The 14,092-nt window shown below is 41.8% G+C and overlaps 1 protein-coding gene across 3 annotated transcripts in view; it reads right to left on the bottom strand.

The window, feature by feature from the left end:
• Positions 1 to 14,092, bottom strand: part of EPHA6 (EPH receptor A6) — an 886,412-nt gene that overhangs the window by 769,218 nt on the left and 103,102 nt on the right. The window lies entirely within an intron of this gene.

Below are 14,092 nucleotides of genomic sequence, written 5' to 3' on the forward strand. Positions count from 1 at the left end.
GATAGAGGGGGAGACTGTGAGCTCGGAGATATATAGTTTTCTGTAATTTGGTTCAGTGTTTTAATATAAAAAACTGCTTACATACTGCCAGGACTCATAAAGCAAGCCTGTGAGTCCTGCTTCCCCCGCCCACACAGAATGATTGACAGCTTTTCCCTTAGAAGTTTGTATACATGAAGAGTTGTCAATCACTGTGTGTGGGCGGGTGAAGCAGGACTCACAGGCTTTCTCTATGTGTCCTGGCAGTATTTAAACAGCTTTTTACATGAAATACTGAATCAAATCAAAGAAAACTGTATATCTTTGATCTCAGCATCTTATGATACCCTTACATTGGAGACCTGCCAGATTTGCCATAAGAGCCTTTTAAACCTCTGGACACCATTAAAACCATTAACCCCTTCATTACCCTAGACCCCAGGCATGTTACCATTAAAAACCCAACTACCCTAAACTACTAGCTATGTTTCCATTAATACCTTAATTTAGCAAGACCATGATGGATATTACTATTAATCCTTTACTTCCATTGAACACCAGGGATAAAATGCATGATCTTCAAAACACCAAAGTTATAATCATGAACACCCTTAAACCACCCTAGACCTTTATAAATATTAAATGTAACCCCTGACAACCTTGATCAACTTATGCCATGATGTATAATACATATTAATTCCTACACCACCCTTGATTACCAGGGATATTATTATTAACCTATCTTTATCTTCACCACCGACTCATTTGTACAGTTCCTGCAAAACCTCATGTAGAGATGTGCCTACCATTGCCTTTGCTTGAATGTGGTTAAGGACTCCAATTTCTCATGAAACCAATTCAATACAATATCGCGACATGCGAGCAAAAACCATCACAGGATGCATATGACACCACAACCACTGGGTGGCCCCACACAGAGACATATAGCATAGAATATGTTGAGATAAGAGGAAGGGTAAAGAAGGAGACATCTGTAGCTCATAGGAACGTTTGTATTTGAGTTGCCGCAACGTGAAAATCACATGTAGCAAAGTCCATATTTCTTTAGGTGGATCAAAGAAGAATACCAGAGTTTCATTTACATTCTTTCCACATCTAGATTGTACCAGTCCAAAAAAGGCTGGAGGATTTTCATGGCCACTATACTTCACCTGTCATAGACCTTATTTTCCACCAGCACAATGGTCTGAAATCTTGTTGACTCTGACAGATACATTCTGCGTGTTTCTCCAGTAACTTGTTAATAAAATCTAGGCCTCCCACATCTAACATGAAGGGCTGTGAACTGGAAACAGCTATATATGGCTCCTATTCAGATAGATGCATCTGTGTTTTTTTTTTTTTATGCTGGAGGAGTTTGTGCAGTATGAGATTATTGTAAATTTCATGAATTCAATTTATCACTTATGTGTTCATTTCACTATTCTGCTCTATAGACACATTACTTGTAGGGGGAAATTTATTAAAGGAGTATTCTCAACTTATACATTTATGTCAGATCCACATGATATGTGATAAATGTCTAATTAATGCAGATAACCTGACCGCCGCCTCGCTTGTTGAGGTGGCCGCCGGAAGCAGATTTCAGGCAGGGACTAGTGGAAAGGGGCTTCGCATGCGCGCGACTCTCTTCGTTCTATTCTATGGTAGTTATGGAAACAGCCAAGCAAGCTCTGCATAGCTGTTTCCGTAACTTCTATAGAATAGAATGGAGAGAGCCCATGCGTGTACAGCCCCCTATCCACTAGTCCCCACCTGTAATCTGCAGTCGGGGGCTGCCTCACCAGGTAAAACTGAGGTTGAGTGATAGGTACAAGTGCCAGAGCTGGGACTCGCATCTATCAGACATTTATGGCAAATCTGTGGATATGCCATAAATATCTAAGTTGGGAATGTCCTTTTAAGCAGCGTCAGGGCCTTATACGCAATGCAGCAGTCAACGTCCTGAGTGATGTATCACATACAACATCCTGACGCTATCTGGCATTAGTAAGTTGTATGAGCCACAGCATGCTGAGGAAGCCAGAGGGAACCCGAAGGGGAGAGGAGGAGCGGGAGGGGACCATACTTTTTTTTCCAATGCAAATTGTGACTTTTGGCCTTTTTGCAACTTTTGATTAGTTACCCCCTTAATCTTTATCATGCATTTTTGGTTCTCCTAAAAAATGTTGGGTTGTCTGGATGTTGGTTAATCCTGTGATACAGTAATCCCACAATGTTTAGAAAAAGATGGACATGCAATATGTGTCTCAACAAAGTCAAAGAGAAATTTAGTCTGAAAATGAAAATGTTTGAAAGTTTTTTTATTCCATCCATATATTATATTTTATAAAACGTCCTGTAGTGAATGTGAATATTAAAATTGCATTGGTTTGTTAAGAGAAAATGAAAATGAATAGAAGCGTAATACAGCTGTATATTGATTGGACTCCAAGTGGTGGCTGATTTTAATACCTAGTAAATGTCTGGGTGAACAGGATACCAGAGATGAGGGGATATACTGTACCTCAAAAAATTGTGTATAGTGTGTGGGTTTCATACTGAAACAAATGTTGCTCCATATATTTATTATGCATATGGTTCTTTGTAAGTAAACATACAGCTCAAATATTCTCAGGCCCTGATTAGTTAATTCCATTCGCTTACTTCGAGCCGTTTGCAGTGTTACAATAAACACCTTAGGCCTAATAGCTAATATACAGAAATTTCTCAAGCAAATTAAATAAAACTGAAGCTTAAGATAACTTTATACACAGAATATTACACCGGGTCAGTCAAGATCTTGATTCATAAATATAATGCCGGAACTGCTGCAAAGACAGGCCAAGAATTCGAAGAAAGAAAATCTTGGGGGGCGGTTACTGAATAACATCGCTAATTTATATGCACCACTCAAGGTCTAAGAATATCTGGGTGACCACCTCTATGGACACTTTCAGCGAACCGACAAGGTCATATGATTAAAAAGGACCTACAGATAGAACAGAAAATTAAAGTAATTTTTTGACGAGCTGTATTTTTCCCTTTTTCAATAAACGGTAACCAGCATGCCACACAATTCTCCTGACCTACAGGGACGCTCCTATGTTGAGGTTTGGCAGAGTGATCGGCAATGTCATGTGGTCAGTCCCACTTGGATTTCTATATTCATTTAGAAATCTCTGAGCAGAAAAGCGCCATTCAAGTGTTTCCTTTATCCAAGCTGCACATCAGCCTGTCCTTATCACAGAACAGATAAATGTGCTATATGGAACTCAAGCTGTGCAAGCATTTGTTGGCATTTGCTGGGCAGACAAAAGCCAGGAGAGTGCCGCTTCTAGCTGAACACAAAATCAGAGGCCACTCGACTGGAGGTTATTCAGTAAAGTGAGATAGCATTATGCCGGCATTCATGTGGGAAATCCTTTGGATCTGTCTGACAGTTTGTGAGAGAAAGATTACCACACGGCTTGTTGTTTAAATGTAAAGACGCCATAAAGCAAAACACATGATGGTTTAATGTCTCCGAATGCTGGGAGAGATCTGAAGCAGCAGAAAGACATTTGTCATCATAATTTGATTCTCTTAATCCTCTGTCTGTGGACCCTGGACAGTATGTATGTACTAAATATATATACATGTAATATCCTGACCTTGTCTAATGAGCCCTCTCTTATTGTGCTGGGATACAGTATAAATATTTAGAGATATCTGAAATTCTGTGCAAAATTTTGATTGTTTCCTTATTTTTAACTGATCAAAACCAAGTTATGAGAAGTTGTAATAGGCTCTGTTCACACGAGTGTCATGGCTTCGGTTTATAACGGAGTCAGGACAGCTATGGTAGATCTGTATCCAAATAGAAACCGGCAAACCCTGCGGAACATATTTCAATGGAGTCTGTCACGGTTCCGGCATCTAAGTCAAAAATAGTGCTGCAGACTCTAAACTTATCTGAAGCATCAAATAAACTATTATGTGAACAACAAGAAACTAACGGCTTTGTTACAAGGCACCCTACGTTTTTTTTTTAGAAAATGTGGGAACCTTGACGGGCCTATGCTGCCTACTACTTGAACGTCTTTTTCAAAAGTGGTGTTGGCTGCTCTATAGGCGGCACCTCAACCCTTCTCCTTTTGATAACTCCCTTGTCTTTACCTGTTAGTCCCAGCTTAACCTTAGTTATTACTACTGTTGGTTCTCCGCTTATAGACCCTTACCTACATTATATTCCCATGCCCTGATAGTCCAGTTGGGCTGCCAAAAGTACAGCTAAGTTCACAATTCAGCTATGCGGCTAAATCCTTAGGGTTTGCAACTGTGCAATTTACTGCCATTTGTACTCCAGACCTCTTAAGTTTCTGTGACAGGATGTACATGTCCAAACGCTGCCATTGTCTACCATACTAGCTTTCACCGAGATAATTTCTCTGTCACCAGGTCACCCAATCTCTCTTTTAGTTCTCACTAACAGTCAATAACACTTTTCCTATCTCTATCTCTCTGTGCAGAGACATGTTTGTAGAGTGTTTAGCAACTAAATGTTTTCTAGTCCATAAGGTCAGACAGTCCAGAGCCTCTAGGCACATTTGAACAGGGCTTTGTTCAATGGTGACATCAGTGACGGAGGAAGTAACTTCTCCTCCTACTTGGGTTTCAGCTGGAATCAATATTACTGGATTCCTGGAACATAACTTCATAAAAACAAAAGTATTACATTTTAATAAACTATTTTTTTGAATACCCTGAGAAATATACCCTCAACTGTTATTGTTCAGATCTCACAAAATATGATGTACATCGGCCAAATAGATGAGGCCAAAGTTGGCTGAAAGTTATCATTCCAAATCTACCATTGCGATACAGGTGCAGATCAGGCTGAATGTGAATGGAGGAGAGTGCTCTCTAAGGCTGTGTTCACATCAGGGTTCCTTTCCGCTAAGGGGTTCCGTCTGAGATTTTCGTCCGGTTAACCCCTCAATGGAAAGGCCAACTGAAGCTTCCGTTTCCCTCACCGTTTCCCCAACCATCTTCCGTCAACTGGTGACGGAAACCAAGCTAATGGTTTCCATTTGTCACTGTTGTGAAAGGGTTCCGTAATTTTGACTGAATCAATAGCGCACTGCTAGTGCTGCCTATCTCTGCTAGCGCGCTTATCTTAGGAGAAGGAAGGGTGACGAAAAAATTACACAAAAATATCAACATAGCCTATCAATACATACCTAATCGAAACACTGGGACTATTTCGCTCACCCTTAGGCTATGTTCACACGGAGTATTTTGGGGGAGGAATATCTGCCTCAAAGCTCCAAACGGAATTTTGAGGCAGATATTCCTCCCCCAAAATACTCCGTGTGAATAGCAATGATCGCGCCGTTTTTCGCCCGCGGCCATTGAGCGCCGCGGGCAGAAAACACGCTTTCTCCTGCCTCCCATTGAAGTCAATGGGAGGTCGGAGGCGGAAGCGCCCGAAGATAGGGCATGTCGCTTCTTTTTCCCGCGAGGCAGTTTTACTGCTCGCGGGAAAAAGACGCCGACGCCTCCCATTGAAATCAATGGGAGGCGTTCTCGGGGAGTTTCTGCCGAGTTTTGCGACGCGGTTTCCGCGTCAATAAACTCGGCAAAAGACCCCGTGTGAACATAGCCTTACTCTCTAGCCTGGCCCGACCTCTGCTCTATTATTTTTATATATATATATATATATATATATATAGTTCTTAGTATTCAGAGTAATGTAGATTTTTATGTATTATGTATTTGTTCTGTTGAAAGCAATTTCCATGTGTTTATTTCATGCTAGTTATACAGTGAGGAGGTTAAATACGAGGATTTTCTATTATGATCATATAAGTATAATAATTGAAAAGCGTAAATGAAGGTGCTGCAGACTCAGATGACGCACAATGTGGAATGTCGTGACTGAGCACTAGTTACAGAGTACATCTATTACAATTTACATGAGATGGAGGACTGGGCACTCCTGCAACTGAAAATCTGTTCCATATATATGAAGGTTTTTTTTTCTACAACATGTGCATGGATTCTTACAAACCCTATTCAGATGTATAGAACAGTCGCAGAAATTTATGGACATACCCTTAAGACGACAGGAAAGAACATTTCTAATGCATAATGGACACTTTTGGAACAAAATATCCAGGTAAGAAGATCTTGAAATTTCACTTTTTGGATGCCTGTCATAAAACTATTGAAATGTAAAACACATATGGACACTTTTCCATGGACATATTCATTCCATTTATTTAACTACAGTAAATCATGCAAAACATTAAAGTGATTATCCAGGTTCTGAAAATGTATTTGTATCGGCTGCAAATGAGATAAATGAACAAATGAAGCAGTACTTACCTATCCTTTCCCCCAGTGATCCAGCACTAACGCACCGGCAGCACTGCCGGTGATTGTAAACAATCACCAGGAAGGCCGTCAGAGCATCAGCGCTGGATTGCCGGAGGAAAGGATAGGTAAGTACTGCTTCTTTCGTTAATTCATCTCATTTGCAGCCATTACAAACAAAAAAACAAACAAACCCGGATAACCCTTTTAAACTGTAAATTTAACCTCCCTTTTAAGTTGCAGATGTCCTTCAAAACACCATTGTTTTAAAAATAAAGGTCTAAACTAATAATAAGTAGTTGTAATGATGAGGGTGGGGAAACAGACAAGTGAGCCCTAATCTACCCGCCACTCAGTCCCTGCCTACTTGCAACGACCCGCCCTATGCGACGGGGTACAACTGGGCGACGGTCCCTACACTCAACAAGTGCACGACAGACAAACAGACAAGGGTACACAGAAGCTAAGGGAAATGGGGCAGTTGCCCACGGCAACACCGTGAGCAACAAGAGTAGTGAACGAGCCGAGTCAAACCAGGAGTGTACGAGGTACCAAATGCAGAGCAGGAGAGTAGTGAACAAGCCGAGTCAAACCAGGTGTGTACAAGGTACCAAACGCAGAGCAGGAGAGTAGTCAGTAAGCCAGGGTCAGTATGAAGCAGGGACAAATAGTTCAAGAAGCTGCAGCAGGGCCAGGAAACCAAACGAGAAGAATCACAAGCAAGGAGGAACAGGAAAGGCAGGTATAAATAGACAGAGGGCGGGAGCTAGCTCCGTCTGGCCAGGCTGTGATAGGCTCTCCCACTCCTAAGCCTGCCATCCTGAGTGGTGGAAGATGGAGTCAGTCTCACAGACATAGAAACAGGTGCAGACTGATTACCTATGGGTGTTGACACAGAAGCTGTGCCTGGCAGATCCTTTACAGTACCCCCCTTTTATGAGGGGCCACCGGACCCTTTCTAGGTGGACCTGGTTTATTGGGGAAACGAAGGTGGAACCTCCTGACCAATACCCCAGCGTGAACATCCCGGGCGGGTACCCAAGTCCTCTCCTCAGGCCCGTATCCTCTCCAATGGACCAGGTACTGGAGGGAGCCTAGGACCATCTTGCTGTCCACAATCTTGGCCACCTCGAATTCTACCCCCTCAGGGGTGAGAACGGGGACAGGAGGTTTCCTCGAGGGAGCCAAGGACGGGGAGCAGCGTTTAAGGAGGGAGGCATGAAACACGTCGTGTACTCGAAAAGATGGGGGCAACTCCAGTCGGAAGGAGACAGGATTGAGGACTTCAATGACCTTGTACGGCCCTATAAAACGAGAAGAATCACAAGCAAGGAGGAACAGGAAAAGCAGGTATAAAAGGACAGAGGGCGGGAGCTAGCTCCGTCTGGCCAGGCTGTGATAGGCTCTCCCACTCCTAAGCCTGCCATCCTGAGTGGTGGAAGATGGAGTCAGTCTCACAGACATAGAAGCAGGTGCAGACTGATTACCTACGGCCATTGACACAGAAGCTGTGCCTGGCAGATCCTTTACAGTAGTATCAGGATTTGATATCAATAAGGCTCAAATTTATAAAACTGCAAAGACTCCATTAGCAATGTGTTTAGAACATACAGGAGATATGGGAGAGATCCTCCAGCTCACCTGACACTTGGCATGTGTGTCGTGGACATCGCACGGAATCTCGTGTCGGCACACGATGGATGAAGACAGGCAAGGCAGGGGGTTGAATCCAGCGATGTAGAGGATAAAATGGAAACGTTCCAAGTTTACTAGGTATCAAAGTTAAAACAGGGTCCAGAGAGAAGGAATCCTGGTGTGCAGATAGGAGAGTGTATCAGTCCAGTCTTGGGGCCTACGCGTTTCAGACGTTGTGCACGTCCTTAATCATGGCTATTTGGTGTTTGGAAACTGGGGCTCTGTTTTTATGTGTGTGAGTTCCGGTTTTGCAGCTGACATGCTTGATTGCGTTTCACGCTGGGGTGAGTCACTGGAGCGCACGCTGGTGTGTTCTGTATGTCCAGCAAGGTGTTAATACGTGATAGACTACATTCTAGGGGTATTATCAAGGGAGAGGGAAAAGAGAGCCTGAAGAACGGGAGCTTGCATGTGTTATATCTGATGACTTTAGGGTTTTGCTCTCGTCAGTATTAGAGAAGTTTCATCTGGTGTATTACGTAATGTCTGGAATTTTTGTTTGCGTTCCAGGTTTCATGTGTACTGCTGGACCGCAAGGCAGGCCAATCAGAAGCAAGGGCACCCGACAGGCCTCCAGCAGTCAGCTGGCGCTCCGGTCTGGTATAGTGCAAGGTGAGTATGTTTACCGTAATTTTTAGCAAGAAACATATGTTGATTCTTAATCGATAAAGGAAAAATACGTGTATTAGTTAGATTTGAACTGTACTACAATGCACTATATGGGTACGATAAATAAATAATAGCATGTGACCATATGGGACAGTATAGATGAAGGCTATGTTGTGGTCTATTAAGGCTATTGGCGTTGGCCTTTGTTTAATTTACAGGTTTCGATGCAAGTCTGGAAGACGAACAACTGTGTGCATGCCACCCTGACCACATTGCTGACGGCTAAAGTACTCCGATGTGCGCTATGGGTGAGCAGAATTCTTATTGCATGTCTATGGAGGGGATGATTAGGCATGATTATTCACGGCATTGGGGTTAATATTCTTGGTTGATTTGTTGTATATGATGTTGTAACCAATATGGATACGTAATCTTGTAATCGCCTAAATATATAACCTATGACGGAAATGTACTTATGTTGGTGATTTAGCATGATCTTACAATGAAATTCATGTTGGAGGAGGAGCCCTCAGTTTCTATGCGCTGAAACTGAGGGCTCCTCCTCCAACATGAATTTCATTGTAAGATCATGCTAAATCACCAACATAAGTACATTTCCGTCATAGGTTATATATTTAGGCGATTACAAGATTACCTATCCATATTGGTTACAACATCATATACAACAAATCAACCAAGAATATTAACCCCAATGCCGTGAATAATCATGCCTAATCATCCCCTCCATAGACATGCAATAAGAATTCTACTCACCCATAGCGCACATCGGAGTACTTTAGCCGTCAGCAATGTGGTCAGGGTGGCATGCACACAGTTGTTCGTCTTCCAGACTTGCATCGAAACCTGTAAATTAAACAAAGGCCAACGCCAATAGCCTTAATAGACCACAACATAGCCTTCATCTATACTGTCCCATATGGTCACATGCTATTATTTATTTATCGTACCCATATAGTGCATTGTAGTACAGTTCAAATCTAACTAATACACGTATTTTTCCTTTATCGATTAAGAATCAACATATGTTTCTTGCTAAAAATTACGGTAAACATACTCACCTTGCACTATACCAGACCGGAGCGCCAGCTGACTGCTGGAGGCCTGTCGGGTGCCCTTGCTTCTGATTGGCCTGCCTTGCGGTCCAGCAGTACACATGAAACCTGGAACGCAAACAAAAATTCCAGACATTACGTAATACACCAGATGAAACTTCTCTAATACTGACGAGAGCAAAACCCTAAAGTCATCAGATATAACACATGCAAGCTCCCGTTCTTCAGGCTCTCTTTTCCCTCTCCCTTGATAATACCCCTAGAATGTAGTCTATCACGTATTAACACCTTGCTGGACATACAGAACACACCAGCGTGCGCTCCAGTGACTCACCCCAGCGTGAAACGCAATCAAGCATGTCAGCTGCAAAACCGGAACTCACACACATAAAAACAGAGCCCCAGTTTCCAAACACCAAATAGCCATGATTAAGGACGTGCACAACGCCCCAAGACTGGACTGATACACTCTCCTATCTGCACACCAGGATTCCTTCTCTCTGGACCCTGTTTTAACTTTGATACCTAGTAAACTTGGAACGTTTCCATTTTATCCTCTACATCGCTGGATTCAACCCCCTGCCTTGCCTGTTTAGAACATAGGCTGGGCGTGGAAATTTAGTGTGCTGCCAATTGTATTTTTCCAGAGGTGTGCAACTGTATGCCTATTTTGTTGAATACGTGTGCCATTGAACCCCATTGTAAAAAAAATTAATAACAATAAAAACATATAGTACACATGTACTTTTTAAGCAGGACCCCCTTTCTCTGGAAAGTATAGACAATAACAGGTAAAAAAATGTTTTACAAATGTATACTGCTCGAACGTATTCCAACGTATTTTTTTTGGCATATGCTTGGGTAATGAAAGTCTATGGGCATGTTGGTGTATACATTAGGAAATGTTGTGAACAGAGCATTTGTTATAATTGGTGACTGAGACACCTGGTGAAGAAGATGCAGGTAGGCAAGACAGTAAAACCTCCTGAATGCCCGATGTTCTGATAAAATACTCACCTCTCCTCGTAGCTGCAGTCCTCTTAACTCCCGTGCACCATACAATGTCCTGATGATGGCCATGGCATGAAGACTTTGCCTGCAACGGCACCTGGGACTAAAGAGGACTGCAGAAACCAGGAGAGGTGAGTATTTGTCAGAACATGGGCCACCCGGGAGGTTTGCCTGCCGTTCCTGCCCTGTCCACATCATCTGTCTGCACTGAAGTCTGTATTACTTGTTTTGGGGATATGGGGGTCTGTTTTAGTTTAGAGAGTCGTGGGTCTGTATTAATTTTAGGGTGTTATAAAGAATGTCATGCGCACTATTTGTGATTCAAATGTCATAGTTTGGGGGGGGGGCATGTCTTTTATAAAACTAATGTTATTAAGGTCAAACTGGCCCATCTGGTGGGCCCAGGCCCTGACACAGTAATGGGCCCAAGAGAAGAAAACCCCATTTGAAACCAATCACTCGCCACTAGAATCTATTTTTTAACCCATTAATACTTTTCAATAACATATCATGCATGTGCAATGGTAGCAGCAAAGACTATAATGTTCTGTATAGATGGACAATGGACCATCTGAATAGTTTTCTCTAATGGCCTCAGGGTACCCTAATCTGACATTGATTTTAATGTGGTTTCATGGGTGACAATCAACTTCATTTAGAAAAAAATGATTGAATAAAATATCTAAAATGGTACTGTCAGAACCGTACTAAGGCTTCGTTCACATCTGCGTCAGTGTCCCGTTCTGACATTCCATCGGAGCTTTCCATCAGAATGGGACCCTGACTGAAACAAATGGAAACCATAGGTTTCCGTTTGCATCACCACATCACCATTGAGTTCAATGGTGACGTATCCGGTGCCAATAATTTCCGTTTGCCTCAGTTGTGCAAGGGTTCCGTCGTTTTGACGGAATCAATATCGTAGTCGACTACACTATTCATTCCGTCAAAACAACAGAACCCTTGCACAACTGAGACAAACGGAAACCATTGTCACCGGATCCGTCACCATTGAAATCAATGGTTATGGAAACGGAAACCTCTGGTTTCCATTTGTTTCAGTCAGGGTTCCATTCTGACGGAAAGCTGAGATGGAGTGTCAAAATAGAACCCTGACACATAGAAGCCTTATAAAGTCGAAAGACCTGATAACTGGTGTCTGTGATTTATCTTCACAGGACACAGTCTGTAGCTTTAAGGAAAATGCCTCGACTTGTGGTGGAAAACAACAGGGAAAAGAAAAGCTATTACGTTGCTAATTTGAATGAAAAAAATACGATAAGCCTAGGTGAAATATAACATAAATCATTTTGTTTATCCCCGTCGGATACATAAACTATAATATTTCAGTCACATAATGGAATTATCTCAACAGAACTATTCTTGTGTAGTCATGGATATAATAATGGTGTATTTAATAAGCTTTAGGCTAAGTAGAACTCTGCCAGTGTATTTTGCATTCGAAAACCAAGCAGCAACACAGGACAAGCACCGTCTGACTTACATATGTGAGCTGCTCCCAATAAACCTCTCGCAAACACTGGTAGAAAAGTGACATATATTGGGGGATTTAGGTATAATATTAATGTCAGACACTCCCGCTGCCTCCCGACAATTCCGAAGGAAAGAGACAGCAGCTGGAGGCCTTGCAAATTTAATCACACAATGATCTCTAAAATTATGTTTACATTAAAAATCAAGTGCATGAAAATGTCTTATTGCAATCAGAATGAGAACAGGAAATGCGGATCATATTTCCAAGTGGAAGCCAGAAATAGAACATTTCTCACCAATAAGTGAACGTACCGTAGTTAATAGAGTATTGCAGTTTTTATATGCAACGAATGCCATTATAAGGGTATGTTCGCACGGTTAACAAAATATGGCTGAACATACGGAGCTGTTTTCAAGGGAAAACAACTCCTGATTTTCATAATTTTTTTTTTTATCAAACTAGCGTTTTTCCTTGTGTTTTTTACGGCCATTTTTGGAGCTGTTTTTCTATTGAGTCAATGAAAAACGGCTCCAAAAACGGCTCAAGAAGTGAGATGCACTTCTTTTTACGGGGCGTCTTTTTACACGCCGTTATTTGAAAATGAGGTGTAAAAAAACGCCCTGTCGAAACAGAATGCCGTACTTCCGGTTGAAATCAAGGGGAAGATGTTTGTAGGCGTTCTGCTTCCGATTTTTCAGCCATTTTTCGAGACGTTTACGGCCCGAAAAATGGCTGAAAATAGCCCGTGTGAACATGCCCTTAGAGGCAGAGAAAATCTCTTTTACAAGATGTCCATACATATGATGGGTTATTGTGAGAGCTTCGTACTACTCACCAAATACAATGACAGTTTTTTTTTACTAAAGCAAAACAATGCAATGAAGCAATGCCGCTTCAAACTTCTTTGTGTTACCAGCCATCAGCTTTTATACTTCAAATGGATTTAGTTGGACAAACACAAAGTTGTAGACTAGATATATCTATTTAAAAGAATAATAAAACCACAGTGCATGTTTAAAACATCTAATTATCCTCAACCCCCCCCCCCCCCCCCCCGACGCAGAATTTGGCAAGAAAAGACACATATGCTGCGTGACTTGGATCTAAACGGCTACAGCAAAAAAACAAGATAATGATTTTAAAATTATATAAAATATTTGAACCTAAATGACTTAATGTTGACCGTGTAATAACATCCTAAACATAATCTACTTGAAAGGATCTTTAAGGCCAAATGCACACGATGCGTATTACGTGCGGATTTGCTGCATGTATTTTCCTGCGGCAAATCCACAGCATGATACAGTCCCAGCAAGGTAAATTAGATATCAAGTAATCTCATCTATATTTTGCGCATTTTTAAATCTGCAGCTTGTCAATTTATCTTGCATTTCCACCTGCAAATTGTATCTGACAAGTTTATTTTTAAAAAAACACACCAAAATCTGCAGCATAAAATCTGCACCTATTTCTGCATCAAAATGTAAAAACTGCATCAAAAACGCACTATTTGGTGCGAAATTACCTGCGTTTACCTGCGGTTTTAATGCAGATTTTCTGCACCAAATTACGCAATGTGTGCATGTAGTCTTATGGTTCACAGATTTTCCCTACAACATTAGCAATTTCTCTTCCCCCACCCCTCAGCTATACTACGCCAACTCATGGGTATCCTCCAGCTGATATTGCCCAATAATTATTGCCCCGCTGAAACATTAGCCCAATAGGGACATCACTAACAACATCTTCCACTAGTAGTTAATTAATAAGCGACTCCCCTACCTGTAATGGGCCCCTTTTTCCGTCATACTGACCTTCCTCAAATACCATATTACGTCAATTAAAGTGACAGTGTTGAACTATCCTTCTGAAC

This window comes from Rhinoderma darwinii, chromosome 2 (genome assembly GCF_050947455.1).
Source record: "Rhinoderma darwinii isolate aRhiDar2 chromosome 2, aRhiDar2.hap1, whole genome shotgun sequence".
Classification (NCBI taxonomy): Eukaryota; Metazoa; Chordata; class Amphibia; order Anura; family Rhinodermatidae; genus Rhinoderma; species Rhinoderma darwinii.